The sequence below is a fragment of the Panicum virgatum genome, chromosome 8K, assembly GCF_016808335.1.
Source record: "Panicum virgatum strain AP13 chromosome 8K, P.virgatum_v5, whole genome shotgun sequence".
In the NCBI taxonomy this organism is placed as follows: domain Eukaryota; kingdom Viridiplantae; phylum Streptophyta; class Magnoliopsida; order Poales; family Poaceae; genus Panicum; species Panicum virgatum.
In genome coordinates this window covers 14,262,474-14,280,195 of record NC_053143.1, presented here as the reverse complement: position 1 = coordinate 14,280,195, position 17,722 = coordinate 14,262,474, and the positions used below count along the sequence as shown (strand labels likewise).

The 17,722-nt window shown below is 47.6% G+C and overlaps 2 long non-coding RNA genes across 2 annotated transcripts; both read left to right on the top strand.

Moving 5' to 3' along the window:
- Positions 1 to 7,342: 7,342 nt before the first annotated feature.
- LOC120646182 lies at positions 7,343 to 7,989 on the top strand. The gene is made up of 3 exons (XR_005664303.1): positions 7,343 to 7,467; positions 7,547 to 7,813; positions 7,964 to 7,989. It is a non-coding gene; the product is annotated as an uncharacterized LOC120646182 (long non-coding RNA).
- A 2,846-nt stretch (positions 7,990 to 10,835) lies between these two features.
- On the top strand, positions 10,836 to 13,715 carry LOC120644010. The gene is made up of 3 exons (XR_005663346.1): positions 10,836 to 10,944; positions 12,983 to 13,115; positions 13,349 to 13,715. It is a non-coding gene; the product is annotated as an uncharacterized LOC120644010 (long non-coding RNA).
- Positions 13,716 to 17,722: the final 4,007 nt, after the last annotated feature.

Here is a 17,722-nt window from a genome sequence, read left to right as displayed (position 1 = left end):
TCTTGAATCATGAATTGTTGAGTGATTTTGCAAGGTATTTAAAGTATTTATTCAACCAAATTTAGGTAATGGAATCATGAAATAAAAGCATATGTAAAAATGCAAAGTTATTTGAACTAGTGTTTGTCGGGTGCCAGTTGCCGTGTGCCGTGGATCCTGGCACACGGCAAAGGTGAGCTTTGCCGTGTGTTTTGAATCTAGGCACACAGCAAACGGGTGGGCCAACGGTTATGTACACTTAGATGTTTTCTTCCGACATCCACTGCCTCCACGCCAAATCATCCCCGCACCGCCGCTCCGCCTCCACGCTCACCCGCGCCGCCGCCCCGCTTCCACGCACGGCCGCGCCGCCGCACTGCCTGCACGCCGCCGGGCCCGGAGCTCGCCCCTGCCCCTGCCCCGCCCCGGAGTCCCTCGCACTGCCCGGCCACCGTCCTGTCGCCTGGCCGCCCCGTCGCCTGCCTTACCGCCCCGGCCCCGGCGCCCGCCTCGCCGCGCCGCCGCGCGCAACGCCGGGCCGTGCCGCGGTGGCCCGCGCGCCCCCGCCCCATCGTGCCGTGCCGCGGCGCCCCGGCCCCGGCCCCGCCCCGTCGCAGGACCACACGGCACCCGCCTCGACGCCCCAGGCCCGGCGCCCCCGCCCCATCGCGCCGTGCCGCGGCGCCCCGGCCCCGCCCCGTCGAGCGACCGCCAGGCGCCCGCCTCGGTGCCCCAGGCCCGGCGTCCACCCCGACGGTCCCACGCTCACGACGCTGGGCCGTGCCGCGGTGCCCCACCCCTGCCCCGTCAACCGGCCGTGGTGCCCAGGCCCCGCCTCGTCGCCCGCCTCGACGCCCGGCGGTTCCGGTGCCCGCCACCCCACCGCGTCCCCGCAGCTGCATTGCGGCCTCGACGCCCGGCCACCGTCCCGTCGCCTGGCCGCCCCGGCCACGCTGCGTGGCCCGCCATTGGAGCGTCCGCGGCCTGAGGAGGGCCTCGGCCGGCCTCCGGTCGCCCCGGCCGCCGCCGTCGTGCGCCTCCCAACGGGAGAAGGGGTTAGCCTAGTCGCCCGAGCAGGTTAACTTCATGGTCTTCGTTTCTACTGCGTAGAATTATAAAAATTGTCATTTGGTTGCCGAATTGCTTGTAGTGGTGCAGAGCGAAGTTGCTGGGATATTTTGAAGTGACATAATTTTAGTCATTATTTTTGCAGGCGAGCACTCCGTCGTCGAACCGTGACGCAATTCGTCTGCACCAACACGCGCGTCATCGCCTCGCCCACCATCGAGCCCTAGGTGAGCACGTACGAAAGGCCCCTCTCCTGTTCTAGGACCTGCAACCAAGTTAGGCGTCTCCCATTCGAAGGAGATACGGTTGGAAATATGCAGATCTTTGCATATTTATGACCGTATCTGTTTCAAATTGTCCATGTTTTTTGGACAGCCCGAGGATGTGTATATGGGGTTAGTTTCCATGGTATACGCCGATCCGAGATAGAGTCTCGGCATCATCTCCCTGTTGTTCTCCGGATACACAACCTCCCTGTCGGGACGTGTATTTGGAGAACAGCAGGGAGATGCTGCCGAAATTCAGACTCGGATCGGGGTATAGCATGGAAACTGGCCCCAGCTACGCATCCTATCGGGTGGGATTAGGACCTATCCTAACCTATTTGAAATTGTAGACATCGTGTAGATGCAAAGATGATCTTTTATATTATATTACTCATTGATGTGATAGAGGATGGATGACCGTGCGTGGATGTATACTGGATGGAAATGTGTGGGTCAGTTGTCCGGAGAGTGGATTGACAAGACCGACGCTTTCTTGGATGGCGCATTTGCAAAGCTCAAAGGAGGCAATACCACCTGGTGTCCGTGCAACAAATGTGCAAACACGCGTCGACAAACACGCGAAGTCATGACGAATCATCTTTGCAATTATGGATTTATGAGAAATTATACCCGGTGGACCTACCATGGCGAAGCCAATCGTATGAGAGATGAAGTTGTTAGGCAACGCATCGAAGAACATGACGCTGATGCCGGGGTTGCAGACATGTTAGATGACTTTCATGAAGCACATTTTGATGAAGGACGTAGGGAGGAAGAGGAGACAGAGGCAACCGCGAAGGCATACAATGACATGTTGGCTGCAGCCCAGCAACCCCTTCACGGTCATACCAAGGTTTCACAATTGGATGCCATTGGCCGCCTAAGGGCCGTGAAGTCCCAATTTACCTTGAGTTGAGACGCCTTTGATGTTATGTTACAAGTTATTGGCAGCATGCTTCCAGAAGGGCACATTCTTCCAAAGAGCATGTATGAGGCACAGAAACTCCTTCGTGCACTGAAGATGCCATATGAACAAATACATGCTTGTCCCAAGGGATGCATCTTATTTAGGAAAGAACACGCTGAAGCAAAGTACTGTCCAAAGTGTGAATCCTCTCGGTTCGTGGAGGTAGACTCTGGTGATGGTCAGAAGAGGCAGCTCGCGGTCCCCGTGAAAATCCTACGGTACCTGCCGCCCATACCAAGAATCCAATGTTTGTTCATGACCGAGGAATCTGCGAAGCAGATGACATGGCACAAAATGGGAACTCGTTACAATCCTAATAAGCTTGTGCATCCATCCGATGCTCATTCATGGACCCATTTCGACGGGATTCATCATCACAAAGCTTTGGAGGCTCGTAATGTACGTGTTGCGCTGGCGACAGATAGCTTCAATCCCTATGGAATGTCGGCTGCCCCTTACACTTGTTGGCTCGTGTTCGTTATCCCACTGAATCTCCCACCGGGCATTATTTTTCAACAACAGAACATATTCTTGTCGTAGATAATTCCTGGACACCCTAGAAATAATATGAGTGTGTACATGGAGCCCCTGATTGACGATTTGCTCCATGCTTGGGATGGTTGGGTTTGGACATACGATCGAGCTACAAAGACAAACTTCAGAATATATGTTTGGTACCACTATTCCCTGCATGATCTGCCGGCGTATGGGATATTCTGTGGCTGGTGTGTCCACGGGAAGTTCCCTTGTCCAGTATGCAAGGCAGCATTGATGTTCATTTGGTTGCGGAAGGGTGGCAAGTATTCTTCGTTCGACAAACATCGACAATTCCTACCTCTTGACCATCCATTCAGATGAGATAAGAAGAACTTTACAAAAGGTGTTGAAGTTAAAGACCATCCACCGCAGATGATGATGGGTGCCGACATTCGTGCTCAATTAGATGGTCTCGTGATCAATGCTGAAGGTGGGGGTTTTGTGGGATATGGTGAGCAACATGCTTGGGCGCAGAAGTCGGGCTTGTGGAGGCTCCCCTATATGGCTGACCTTCTTCTTCCACATAACATTGATATAATGCACTCCAAAAAGAATGTCAGCGAGGCATTGTTCGGAACAATCATGGACATTTCAGATAAGACAAAGGATAATGTTAAGGCCAGAGTGGATTAGGCAATGTTATGCGATAGACCAAAACTAGAAATGAGGCCTCCCGGATCAGGCAAGGTGCGGAGAAAGCCTAAGGCCGATTTCGTTCTGACGAGGCCCCAGAGGAGACAAGTCCTAGAATGGTTCCAAACCTTGATGTTCCCTGATGGGTATGCGGCAAATCTGAGAAGGGGAGTGAACTTGACCACTATGCGAATCAACGAGCTCAAGAGTCAAGACTACCATATATGGATCGAGCGGCTACTTCCAGTTATGGTTAGAGGCTACCTCCCTGATCAAATCTGGCAAGTGCTGGCAGAGTTGAGCTTTTTCTTCCGCCAGCTTTGTGCTAAGGAGTTATCTCTAAAAGTAGTTGAAGAAATGGAAAGAATGGCGCCTGTGTTGCTCTATAAGCTGGAGAAGATTTTTCCACCGGCTTCTTCAATCCGATGCAGCATATGATTTTGCACCTCCCGTACGAGGCACGAATGGGTGGGCCCGTGCAGCACCGTTGGTGCTATTCAATTGAGAGATGTCAAAAGATACTTAGAACTAAATGTAAAAATAAATGCAAAATTGAAGCTTCCATCGCAGAGGCATATATTCTGGAGGAGGTATCAAACTTCACATCAAAATACTATGCTGACAACCTTCCTAGCGTCCACAATCCACTCCCTCGTTACAATACTGCGGAATCTAACTCCACCCTGAGTCTTTTCCGAGGCCAACTCGGAAGTGCAAGTGCTGCAACCATAAAGACATTGGATATTCAAGAGTGGCGTGCTATCATGCTATATGTGTTGACCAATCTTTCCGAAGTTTTGCCCAACATAGAGTAAGTTCTCAGCATTCATTTAGTTCTCAAGTCATTTCCCTTTTCTGCATCCAACCCTATCATTCGTCTTTTGTATAGAGAATTTCATATGCAATTCTGGCGTCGATCAAGGGCGCCTAGCCTCCATGAAACTGAGACCCTACTTAGACAGGGCGCGGGAAATGGAAGTCCTGATTTCATTTCTTGGTTCAAACAGAAGGTAATGTCCAATTCTGCTTGTTTGTAGTATGTGACATTACAAGTTGCTCGTACGTGCGAATAATATGACGAACTTGCAGGCACAAAACGATGCGTCGATGAGTGCCGAGTTGCGGTAGGTTGCCAATGGCTGTGCCTATAGGGTCAAGTCGTTTGGAGCTTATGACGTGAATGGATATCGCTTTCATACAACAAAGCACGAGCAGATTCGGCCCAATCGAAGAACAACAAATACCGGAGTTTTCACGCCAGGAGATGATGGGCTCGAGTACTACGGAACACTTGAAGAAATATACGAACTATCATTTCATGGGTCCGTACCTCTGAAACCTGTCATATTCAAATGTCATTGGTTTGATCCTCAAGCTGTGAGACGTACCCCGAATATTGGGCTAGTCGAAATTCAGCGGTCATCCGTGTACCCAGGAGACGATGTGTATGTTGTAGCTCAACAGGAGACACAAGTTTATTATCTGTCATACCCGTGCCAAACCGACAATCGTCTCAAGGGTTGGGATGTTATGTATAAGATGTCCCCTCACGGTAAACTACCTGTCCCGAACAATGAAGATTACAACATAGACCCAAACAAATATACAGGAGAGTTCTTTCAACAAGATGGGCTACAAGGGAGTTTCCAAATAGATTTAACCGAAGCAATCGGAATGGAAGTAGACAATGAAAGTTTTGTTCACGAGGATGCCAGGGATGAGGTTCATAATGCGAAGGACTTGGAATTACTTGAGCGATTACGTTTAGCAATGACAGTGATGATGAAAGCGTTCCTCCTATGGAGCACGCCGTTGATGATATCGACGGACGTGATAGCGATGATGAGACTTACGATCCAGCTAATCCCGATCTTGAAGAGTATTTCTAATACATGTAAGATCCGTATTTGCAACAGGGATGAGGTTCATAATGCGAAGGACTTGGAATTACTTGAGCGATTACGTTTAGCAATGACAGTGATGATGAAAGCGTTCCTCCTATGGAGCAAGCCGTTGATGATATCGACGGACGTGATAGCGATGATGAGACTTACGATCCAGCTAATCCCGATCTTGAAGAGTATTTCTAATACATGTAAGATCTGTATTTGCAACAATTATATCAGTTTTTCACTTGTTCTAATTATGTTTGTTTTTTACTACTTGCAACAATTAATTTGTAATACATGTTCGGATTATGTTTATTTTTTTACTACTTGCATTAATTAATTTCTAAATATTGTTCTGATTGGTTTGCCCCTTTTCATTTCAGGTGATAGATCAAAGATGGTGGGGCGCGGCGGAGGTATGATGCAGTCGTTGGAGGCCGTGCTGTGCAGAGTTGCTGGGAGAGGTGAGTCCTCCCAGATGGCTGGAGGGAGGACGAGCAGGAGGAGGGGTGAGGCAAGTTCGTCGGTGCCACCACTAGATGAGGACGCCGGCACGTCACAGACGACGACGAGGAGCAGCAGGAGTAGCAGGAGGACGAGGGGGCCTCGCGCGAGGTCACCCTCCCCTGAGGACGAGGAGGAGCCGCAGCAGTAGCAGGAGGAGGAGGACCAGGAGCAGGACCAGGAGCAAGACCAGCAGCAGCAGGAGCAGGACCAGGAGGAGGAGGAGGAGGCCTCTAGTGAGGAGGACGACGACCAAGGAGGGGTGGCAGGAGACATACCTGCCGTCTAGATGCGAGGCCCCGCTCGTCTACCGAACCGACCTATACCGCTCGAGCAACGGCCGATTATTCGGCCGGACAGTAAAAGGTAAGTAACTTTAGCCTATTTCATTACGTTTTGTACTTATATATTTCAATTCCAATTTTACACAAATATTTTTAGCAGGAATTTTGTAATCGTCGTTCGAGGTGTTCACAAACGCATCCCCAATGGCATTCTGGGCCTGCTTTGCAAGGACCGCTACCCTGGATGCATCGAGATTGACGGCCATCTTCAGCCGGCGTCGGCTTGGGAGCACTACATCCAAGCCATCGATAGACCGGACCGGGAAGGCAGGTGCTTTGCGAGCAAGGCAGAGCAGGTGTTGCAGGAACTGTGGGTAAGTCTTGTATGCGCTATAATTGTCAATACATCTCATTAATTGGACATTCTTGATATAATGGCTTCGTTCGTCATCATGTGCAGGATTTCTACAGGTGCGAGGAGGGAATGATGACCATGGCACGCGAGGTGGCAAACACGGCCTGTCACAAGCTGATGGCGGATATGCTCTACGAGGTGCGCATCCAGGCCAACTGTGATTACAAACGTCGCATCGAAAAAGTGAAGACCAACAAAGGGGCTGTGCGAAACCTCAGGCTAACTCGGGAACAATATATGAGGATGGTTCCTGCAGGTGATCTTCTTATATGTCATGTATGACCTGCAGGTGATTCCTTGGTGGTTAGCCGGGAATGAACAGTGCTGGGACATGATAATCGATAGGTGGTATGCGGAAGGTTGGGTGGAGATGCACGAGTCTTGCCGGCAGTGGCGTTTGATGATGCCAAATGCACCGCACCATCAGGGCAACAGTCACCTACGACAGTACGCGGCCATATGGGTAAGTGAATTCATTTCTTCATTTTAACACTCAACCGTACACAATTTGTAATCATCTTTCTTTTTTCACAGTCGGCCTCACATGGAGGCGAGCCTTGCCCCCCGATCAAGGCGTGGGCTTTGGCCCACAAAGGGAAGGCGACATCGGATGTCAACTACAACCCGGCGGACCCCCCCAGAAGCGTACAGCAACGCGACTGTCCACAGTCACCTCAGTGAGTACAACTCGATGGCAACGGAGGTGAATGGGCCGGACTTTGATCCGAGCACAGAGCCCATTGATGCAGAAGTCGTGATGAGGGTGGGAGGAGGGAAGAAACATGGCCGGTACTGGATTGGAGACAGCTTGATTGACACCGCCAGTACTCCTACTCTCACGCAGATTCAAGCCAGGAGCACCAGCTCTAGCCCGGCCATACGCCCACGTCAAAGCACTACAGAGATCCAGATGGAGGCACTGAAGGTTGTTTATGTTACATCAAAGGTTTATTAATTTTGACATATGTTTCTAGGTACTCTAACCATGCAATCTAATTTTGTAGGCCCAGATGCAACGGGACTTTGAAGCACAGCTCCTAGCACAGTAGCAGGCATGGGCGGCACAGCAGCAGGCACAGCAGCAGGCGTGGGCGGCCGAGCGGGAGAGGATGCAGCAAGACCTTCGGCAGACACAGGAAGCCTCCCAGCAGAATCAGATGCAGCTGGCCCTGGCTTTTCAGTTCATGCAGACTCTGGGCTCGCAAATGGGTCTTTCGCCACCGCAATTCACTCAGACTAATATCCCTGCGCGTGCAGCTACCCCTACTCTTGTGAGCGATTTCACAACCTTCTAATTTCATTTATCGTTATTTGACTAATAGACAACTCTATCATGACTTAGAAACAATGCCTTAGAAACAAAGACTTAGAAACAATGTCTTAGAAACAAAGACTTCAAATTAATGAATTTGAATTTGCAGCCTCAATCGGCGGCATCAAATGAGGGGCCAACAGAAATGTCCCCTTCACCGATGCCTCGGAATGTGTGGCTGCCTCCTCAATGGATGACTTACCTGCAGCAGTTCCAGCAAAACCCTTCGTGGTCGCAGCACCCGCCGCCGCCGCTGCCGTAGTCGTGAGTTGTGCTTGTATGGACATACACTCTTTGTATAGACTGTCGTTTGAACTTGTGCTTGTATGGACATGTATGAACTATAAGTGCTTGTATGGACTTGTATTGACTATATTTGGGCTTGTATGCATTGCGATATTTGCTATATTTGCATTTGGACTTCTATGGATTGAATGTGATGCAAATTGTGATATATGAAATGATCGTGACATTTGATGCAATATATATGAATTGCCTGTGATGTTAATTTGATTGGAATCTGAAATATTTGTGATTGAACAAAAAAAATGAATCTGAAAATTAATTTTGCCGTGTGACACTATTTTTTGCCGTGTGCCATGGCAAGGCACATGGCAAAGGTGGCATTGTTTGTCGTGTGTCTGACCATGTGGCACATGGCAAATAGCCCACGTGGCATGCTGAGTCGACGGGGTAATTTTATTTTGCTGTGGGCCCGATAAAACACACTACAATGGCTTTGCCATGTGCCCAAAAAAGGGCACACGGCAAACACCCTGTATGCCGGGCGAGCTTTGCCGTGCGCTGTTTACCGTGTATAAAACACGGCAAATCCTTTGCCGAGTGTTTTTTGGTCTTTGCTGTGTGCTTTGGCAGACGGCAAACCCACTGTTTCCATAGTGAAGGAAGAGCAGGTTTGATGCGGAGGATCTTGATGGCTGCGACGATGAGATAGAGGCAGCGAAATTGGGAGAGGAGAGGGAGAGGAGAGAAGTACTGACAGGTAGGTCCAACGCTATGTGGAGTCCACATCAGCGAAACCACCCACCAAAACAGCCCAATGGCTAAATTTTAACAATTTTAATAGTTGGATGGTCAAAGATTTCTGGTTTTGTGGTTCGGTGGACAAAATCAAACCGAGATGATATTTGGATGGCCAAAAGTAGACTTTACTCAAATAAGAAAGTATGTATATGAGTAATTGCCTAAGAATATAAGCAAATGAGGAAACAAAAAAAAATAAACAATGTTGGTCAGCTCTGATATAACATGGTGTTTTGTTTGTATAAACACTAATGTCTATCCCTACAAGTAAAGATGCATCAGTCGTAGGAGCTTTGGAGTTAACGATTGAGAATAAAAAAAGAAATAAGAATATTTACTTTTACTGGTATACATTGCTAGTTAACATATATATATACACACACACACACACACATATAAGTACATGTTTATGCATAATATATTCTATTTTTTCCAAAATTCATGCTCCAAAAAAATATTTCACAAAATATGACTGAAAGCATAGACGACGCTCAGTTCGAGCCATTTAGAAAGAAAAAAAAAGAATGACAATATGACACTATGCGGGAAACATAAAAATTGGCAAAAGGCTATCTACCACACTATTTTCGCGTACTAGCTTGCTAGTTCTCCTTAATACAAAGATGGGCAGCTCTCCATCATATTTGAGAAAAAACAATTTTATAGGTTTTCTTTTCTCAGCAGCACCCACGCCGGCGGTACCACATGATCGTTTTCTTTTTTTTTTCCATGCATGAGATGAACACTGAACAGCTAGGTAGAAGCTACTGGAGAGATGTACAATGCACATCAGCAGACAGTGCGGCGTGGCAGCTTAGACTTCTATGGACTAGTCGACTCAGAAATCTTAAACCTAACATACAAGAAAGCCTTCCCAACTGAACAAATTTTAAAACCAATGTGGACTGATTAATTAATAAGATGGTTCCTCGCAAAAAAAAAAAAAGATGGTAAGGTACTAAGATCACAGTTGGTTGGTGAGATCCTGATTGAAGGATCCCTCTCCCCTTCATGTCCTTGTCGAGTGATTAACGTGCAGGGATAGTGGGTTAAAAAATATCCCTTGCGTTTGAGTGTCACATCCTACTTAACATGTCCTTGTCGCGAGTGATTCACGTGCAAGGATAGTGGGTTAGAAAATAACCATTGCATTTGATGAGTGTCACATCCTACTTAACTTGTGACTCATGGGTATTCGTCCACTCCCAATGCATTATAACTTTCTTCAAAGTTACCATACCATATTACAATTTCTATATCTTTATTTGCGCACCGCTCCGCGGCCGGCCAGGTAGGCCACGTCGGTAAAAAAAAATATTCACCGTCCATTCTAAGATTTATGGTCGCCGTTCGTTCCCGCTAGTTTACTTTGCTGCGGTAAAAAAATATTGCTCCTCGCGAAGCATCCAGCAGCTTCTCCGTTCGATCTCTCCTCAGAGCAGATGTGGAGGAGGCGGAGGCGGCGGCGGCGCTGCTAGCGCGCGCGGCAGGGGCAGTCTCGCGCGGCAAGGGCGATCTATCCGTACTCCATTTTGCCGCGTCTGCATCCGGGCTCTCTCCTGCTCATCTCCGCCTTCTGTCTGCTGCGGCTTGTCCTTCGCCGCCGCACTACGGTACTCCTAGCTGCACCGAATCCAGTTTCCTTCTCTGATCGATTCCGGCCATCTCCGGCAGCCCCTCCTAAATTACTTCCGCGAGCAACTCACTTACCACCCCCTCCAGCTTCCCCAGCCTCTAGCCGATCTCCTCCCGGGCTGAATCAGCCAGAATCGACTTTGCCGCTTCCGGCCCCATTAGAGCTTCGTCCGGAGCTCTAGCCTGTCATCCACGACCCTCCTTCGGCTCTCTTCTCGCCCTTAGAACTGCAAAATCGAATCCCAGCTAACCCTCGATCCGGGCTGTTTCGCCTCCGTTTCGCGCATCGCCAACAACGTGCGTGTCGGGGCTCGGTTCCCGCCGGCCTCCTGCAACCGCAAGCTCGTCGGCGCGAGTTTCTTCTCCAAGGGGTACCAGGCCACCTCGGGGCGCATGAACGAGACCGCCGAGGTCAGGTCGCCGCTCGACACCGACGGCCACGGGACGCACACCGCGTCCATCGCCGCTGGGAGATCCATTTTTTTTTGCAAAAATGTTTCAACAATTTTTTTTGAATTCTTTTTGTTTTTTTCGGATGAATATTTTTTTAATGACATAAAAAAAATTTCTTGAAATTTTTTGCTCTCCAATTTTTTTTCTTGAAATTTTTTTCTGGTCTCCAATTTTTTTTCTTGAAATTTTTTTCATCTCTCCTATTTTTGCTTGAAATGTTTTTAGTCTCCAAAATTTTCTTGTATTTTTTTAAATTTTTTTAATCAAAAAACGACAAAAAAATTTCTATAAATGAAAAAAAAGCAACGGTCGGAAAATCGATCGTACGGGAGCCTCCCGTACGGTTGACCGTAAATTAGCGGTACCCAAAACAGCTCCTATATAAACTAAGGTCCCATTTGATTTGTGGGAAATGGGTGGTGGGATAAATTTTATCCAACGTTTGGGAACTAGGATAAGGAAACAAACTTGGATTGGGATAGGGACATAACCATGCCTTTTCCCAGCGATCTTATCCCAATGGCAGGGGTGGGTTACTTCGGGAAAAGATTGCGGCATCGGTGGAACCCGTCGTCTCGCGCGCTGACCGTCGGAGCCACCGTTCCCCTTGCGCGCTGCCCGCCCGAGCCTCGCGTGCGTCAGCCACCGGTGCTGCCGCTAGCTGTGCAGGGCGACAGAGCTCCGAAGGCCACCGGAGCTGCTGCTAACACAGTCGCCTGGATCACCGGAGCCGGTGTTCGACTCGCGTGGAGGCCGGTGGAGCCTCGCACGCGCATGCCGCCGGAGCCGCTGCTTGCCTTGCCGCGCTCGCTCGCACGGACCGCTGGCGTTGGGGGCGCTTCCGCTTCGGCCTTCGAACAGCGCCGCGCGCGCGGGTCCAGAGCCGCTGCTCTGCTCATCTCGCTCAGGCGCTGGGTGCTGTGCTCAATTAGATTATACGGACGCAATTTTCCTATCACCGGTAGCTTATTTTTTGGAACTCGATTTGTGCTGTGGACGTCAGAGCGAGAGATTTACTTGATATACAACTCCAGGAGAGCCTGGAGCAGAGCGGGGTAGAAGGAAGGTCTTTCTTATTTGGGAACATATCAGGTGCAAATTAATCTTTTCGTGCAAACTATGAAAATTTTAATTTGGACTATCAGATCAACATCCAAGGAGGGGCGCAGGATGGTGGGAGGGGGATTTGCAAAAGTGTGATTACCCAATCTAAGGGCGGGTCCAGATTGTAAAATTACCTAATCCCCTATGCCCTTTGGATGTTGATCCGATGACTCAGATTAAAGTTTTCATAGTTTGCACGGAAAAATTTATTTGCACCTAATACGTTCCCTTCTTATTTTACCCAGCATCTCCAAGAGACTCTTCAAGTTAAAATAGACTAGTCAAATTTTTATTTTGAAAGTGATCGGGTGCTCTAGCCTAAGAGGGGAAGAAAGTGAATTAGGCAACTTAAAAACTTAACCTAAGATAAATATTATATGTATATGTGAATTTCTATATATATGGTAAATATTAAGGACAAATATTATATATATTAGTGGAGTTCATACTCTGCTTGAATTCAAATACAAAAGTAAAATTGAAATGAAAAAGAAACGAATGGAAAGGAAAACAGAGAAAAGAAAAAAAAGGGAGGGGGGAGGGGGCTTGGAACACCGACCGGGATCAAAGGTGCTGCCTGCCACGTCGACTCTAGCAACCCTTTTGGTCCCGGTTATTGTTACCAACCGGGATCAAATGTCGTTATTGGTTCCGATTGCCTGATCCAAGACAAAAGGTCATCTCTTTTGTCCCGGTCTGGCGGTTCCAGTTGAGAAACCGAAACTAAGACCAGTTTCCAACCGGAACAAATTGGCCTTTTTGTAGTAGTGGCAAGGGAGGTGGCAGAAGCAAGGAGAGGGGTCACGAGGGAGGGTGGGGGGTACTAGCAGTAATAGACTTTCACTCCCGGTTCAGTTCAAATCGGTGGTAATAGAGGCGTTTGCAATGACAGGTTGTGTAGTGGACTAGCTCGGCAACCACGGTGACAGGTAGAGACAGCTGGACGGGTCCATGGACATGCTGGTTGCTGGCGCGGCACAGCAGCTCGCCGGCTGGCTTCTTCTCCAACCTCACGGTGGACAACGGTGAGCCAACAAGCCACCCCCTGTTCGGATGATCGGAAGAGGCTGGGCTGGTGACCTTGCGGCTGGAGCTAGTGACCGTTGGCACTCACGGTTCACTGTAGCTACAGTGAAAAGCTACAGTGAAAAAACCAGTCACAGCCGCTGATTGCTAATGCATCAGCTAGTTATCGCCTGCTTTCAAAAATCGCATCAATAATTTCCAAATGTCTTTCTTTAATTTAATCTCACCATAGCAGGAGTAGCCGCAGCGGAGGCGGTGGGTGGCAGCGGCGGCTGCTGCGACGGCGGAGGTGTGCACCAGCAGCAAGCGAGATGGAAGCGGCGGCGGCAGGCGCAGCGAAATGCAGGCGCGTGGGTCAGATCGAACAGCCAGCTGCTGATTTATTTGTTCGTGCATCTGAATGTGCTCTATCCAAATCTGTTGTCGTCTCCTGCAATTTGTTTGCTGATGCATGTTTTGGCCACATAAGTATTGTGAACAGTCACAAAATTATTGTCTTTTATCATTATTTCTTGTCAGATTCAAAACTCCAAAACCTAGATATTGTACGCCATATTTCAACTTGTGTTTTGTTATTGTCAGATAGTTTTTGTTCATTCTTTTTTGTTGTTCCTTCTTGATTCTTGTTTAGAATGATTCATAATGCAATCCTAAATTGTATTTTTTCCACAAAATGTATGTCATATCTTATTCAGTTTCATGCTGTAATTTTCAAATCGGAATATGTATTGAGAACGGAAAGACTGAGCACTTATGTTTTTTATTTAAAAAATATGTCTTTCTCACCTTTTCTTTAACATTAAATAAAATTTCTAGGATTTGTGCAGTCTAACATTGATATGCACTTTTGACAATAAAAATAAGCTCAGGAAAAAAGGTGTTAATTTGATTTGTACAGAAACTAGTTCTTGAATAAAATGCTAGAAATTTATCTAGTCATGATTTATTTTCAAAACTAAGTGCAAAAAATTAATTAGGACCCAAGCAATGCAGTAGGAGCCCTGTGCCTGTATGTGTGTAGGGGGGCGCTAGAGGAAGATGGTATAACAAGACATGAAAAACATGAGTGCACTGGCCTAATGAAACCAACGACGAGCTAAACATCCTTGAAGGGGCACCTGCTCATATGGGCACATGGTATTTTTCATTTGTCTATATGATCTCCTTTAATTGAAAAGTTTCAAAAAATATTTATGTTGATACCTCACACACAGAAACGAAATTGGAAGCGCAAGATACATCTAATTTTACCACCAAAGATGCGTAACGTGCCCCTAGTAGTGAACATAAAATTTAATGTCTGGATTTTACATCCATGTAAACTTAAACTATTGGATCATAACCCTATTTCCTAAGGTGAAGGATGTTGAGAAAATTCAGCAACACCGGAACATTCGTCTGTTGAATTGCTAGTATCAGCAGTGGATAACCAAAATTTCCATACTGATACTTGACTCTTTGGCAACTTGCAAGAAATAAATACGGAAGTTTAAAGAGGGGATGGGAGAAAGCAAATTCTTGACGCGAGATTTATCCCGTGGTTCGGTTAGCTACAAAGGCACTCCTACTCCATGTTGTTGAAGCACTCACAAAAAGTGTCGCTTTTCGACAATCAAGTCTCTCCCGGGGACACCAAGTCACCTTGGTCACCTTGATCCCGATTTCCACTGAGGAGCTTCTCCACAAAGGATGGGGTCTCCACTTCCCCCGCACAAAGCCGTCCACACCACTCCACACTAAGCCGGAGGGTCGCAGTCTTGCCGGCGAGTTACCAAGACTCCTAGGATGGCCGGCACACCGAGATACACGTTGGTTCACTCAAGAACCAGCTCACAAGACACAACACCTTGCTCTCACACTCTCTCAAGAGCTAATCCTAGCACTAACACTTACAAAACTTGTGCTAAGCCTATGAATTTGATCAATTTGCCTTGGATGGCTTGGAGACGTTTCTTCAATGTGTACGGGGTTCCTCTAGACTCTAGCAAGCTTCAAATGGCCAAGGTGACACATATATATAGGCTAACAAGCCCATAGAGCTGTTGCTCAAACGACTAGCTGAAATCAGCAACCATCGGTTGAACCGATGCCTCTGCATGGGGTGGTGTCGGTTCAATTGGTCACCCTGTTTGAGTCCCATATTTGAGTCCCATATAGCCGTTGAGTAGCTCTGACACGCTTGCGTCATTGCACCGACGCGTTGCACCGATGGGCATCGGTTAAACCGGTGCTGAAGGGAGTTTTGCCTCCTGCAAAACATCATCTCTGCACAAAGCCCCGGTGAATGCACCGATGCCTCATTTTGGCACTATCGGTTCAACCGGTCGCACTGGGGTTTCTTCACGTGACTCGGCTCAGCTTGGCCCATTGCTCCGACGCCCCTGCATCGGTCTATCCAATGCCCACCGGTTTAACCGGTGCAGGGTCATCGGTTAAACCGGTGCTATCCTTTTCTGCAGAATTCATCCAATTTAGCGTTTCTTTGAGTTCTTTTTTCGTGTTTTGCTTTGCTAGGGCTTTTTACTTCATCTCTGAGATCTAAAAATATTTACTTGACAAACTCGTTAGTCCCATTGATTGCGTTGTCCATCGATCACCAAAATCACTCGAAATGGCCTAAATGAGGCCATGTTCGTTACACATTTAGCTATCCATTTAGCTAAGATTGACTCTCTATATTGTGGTAGAGTCCAATAGACTAGCTATCAAATCTCCCCCTCCACACACACTAACAGGTGGATCCCACCCTATCCTTTCTTCTTCCTCACCTTGCCTGCAGCACCGTGCTCCCTGCTCCTCCATGCCTCCCGCCACCGGTGCAGCCCGCGCCTGCAGCCGTGCGCCGCTGAGGAGGGCAGTCCAGGCCGGAGAGGACGGGGCTCGATGGTGTTGAAGAGCGGCGCCTGGCCTAGGCTGAGGAGCTGTGGGCTATGTGGCGAGGGGGTTTGGGGCCGCGCGCTTGTTCAGCAGGGGGTGGGCAGGAGGACGGGGAGGTAGAGGTAGGACGACGGGGATGGCCATGGCCGTGCCGTTCCACATGGGTGCAAGCTTCGCCATCGACATGTGCGTGAGGGTTGTGTTGCTGCGTCGGCCCCTCCTACCGCCACCCCTCGTCGCGGGTGCCCCGCCCCGCTGCCGGCCCGAGGGTGCGGGAGGGCGCGAGAATAGGCGCGTGCGAGAGGAGGCCGCTCGCAACAAAAAAGCTAGCGGAGGCGTGTATATACCAAGCGGGATAGCGAGGGTAGGAGGATGAAGAGTCTGTTAGATGGAGTTTTTACCATCCGTAATCCAAATTTACGTAGCCAAATAGATTTATCTAAGCTCCTGGAGTTGCTCTATTTTTCTATGGGTCCCACTGTATAATCCTAACCCAAACCAAGTTTCAACCGAACATGGGTAAAGCAAAAGAAACTTGTATCCTTTTTCCTATCCCACCCGGTCTTTTCCATCCTCCTAACCCAAACCAATTTCCTATAGCTATCCAAACATCACCTAAGGGTTGGCTATTGGATTCAACAATGAAGTTCTAAACCTTTATCCAAAGATCTAAACACCAATCGCTTAGGGAGCTGTATGGTGCAGAAGCTCGTATTTCATGTCTGGGTTAGTGCCGCTGGCGTCCAGAAAGCCGGTGCTACTCAGTGACATCATCTACACTACTACAAAAACGTTGATTTGTCCCGGTTGGGAAACCCCTGTTGTCCCGGATTCCCAACCGGGAACGCCAGTCCGGGACAAAAGGGGGTGCCCTTTTGTCCCGGGTGTGGCAACCGGGACAAAAGGTGCAGCCAGCGCCCACGTGGCTGGCGCACCCTTAACACCAATCGGGACAAAATGTCTTTTTTTTTCTTCATGTTTTTCTTTTCTCAATTCTTTTTCAATTTCAATTATACTTTTGCATTTCAATTAAACTTATGTATTGGAATTCAGTGTGTATGATCTCCACTAATATATATATATAGTTACTTATATAATATTTGTCCTGGATAGTTTTCATATATAAATTAATTCACTTATATATATATGTATACACATATCTATATATGTGAATTCCTTTACATATGAAAATGTCTAGGACCAATATTATATAAATATATATATACACATATATATTATTGGAGTACTTATATATATAATACATACATACTCCATCATATTTGCATAGGTATATTCGTTCTTAATTACATAGTAGAATTCGCCTTATGGATATTTAATACATACATACATACTCATAAATAGAAATTTAATACATAGACACACATATATATTTACATAGTTATATTCGTTCTTAATTACATATATACGCGTATATTGTCATATTTGTTGTGATTGTCAATATTAGATATTCCATCATAGTAGAATTCGCCTTTTGGATCGAGGACTTGCTCAACAATAAATCTGGAGAATTGTTCTTGAATCGCCATAATCTTTTCCTCCGGTATGAGTTTATCGCGCATCTCCCCGACATATGGAAAAAGGGGATAATTAATTTCGACTAATTAAAATACGAGTTCAAATATTAACAAGTTTTTTTACTTACTTCCTCCTCCCAATCTGTCCAGCTCTTTGGAGGACCTACCAGACCATGGATGTTCTCGCATACATA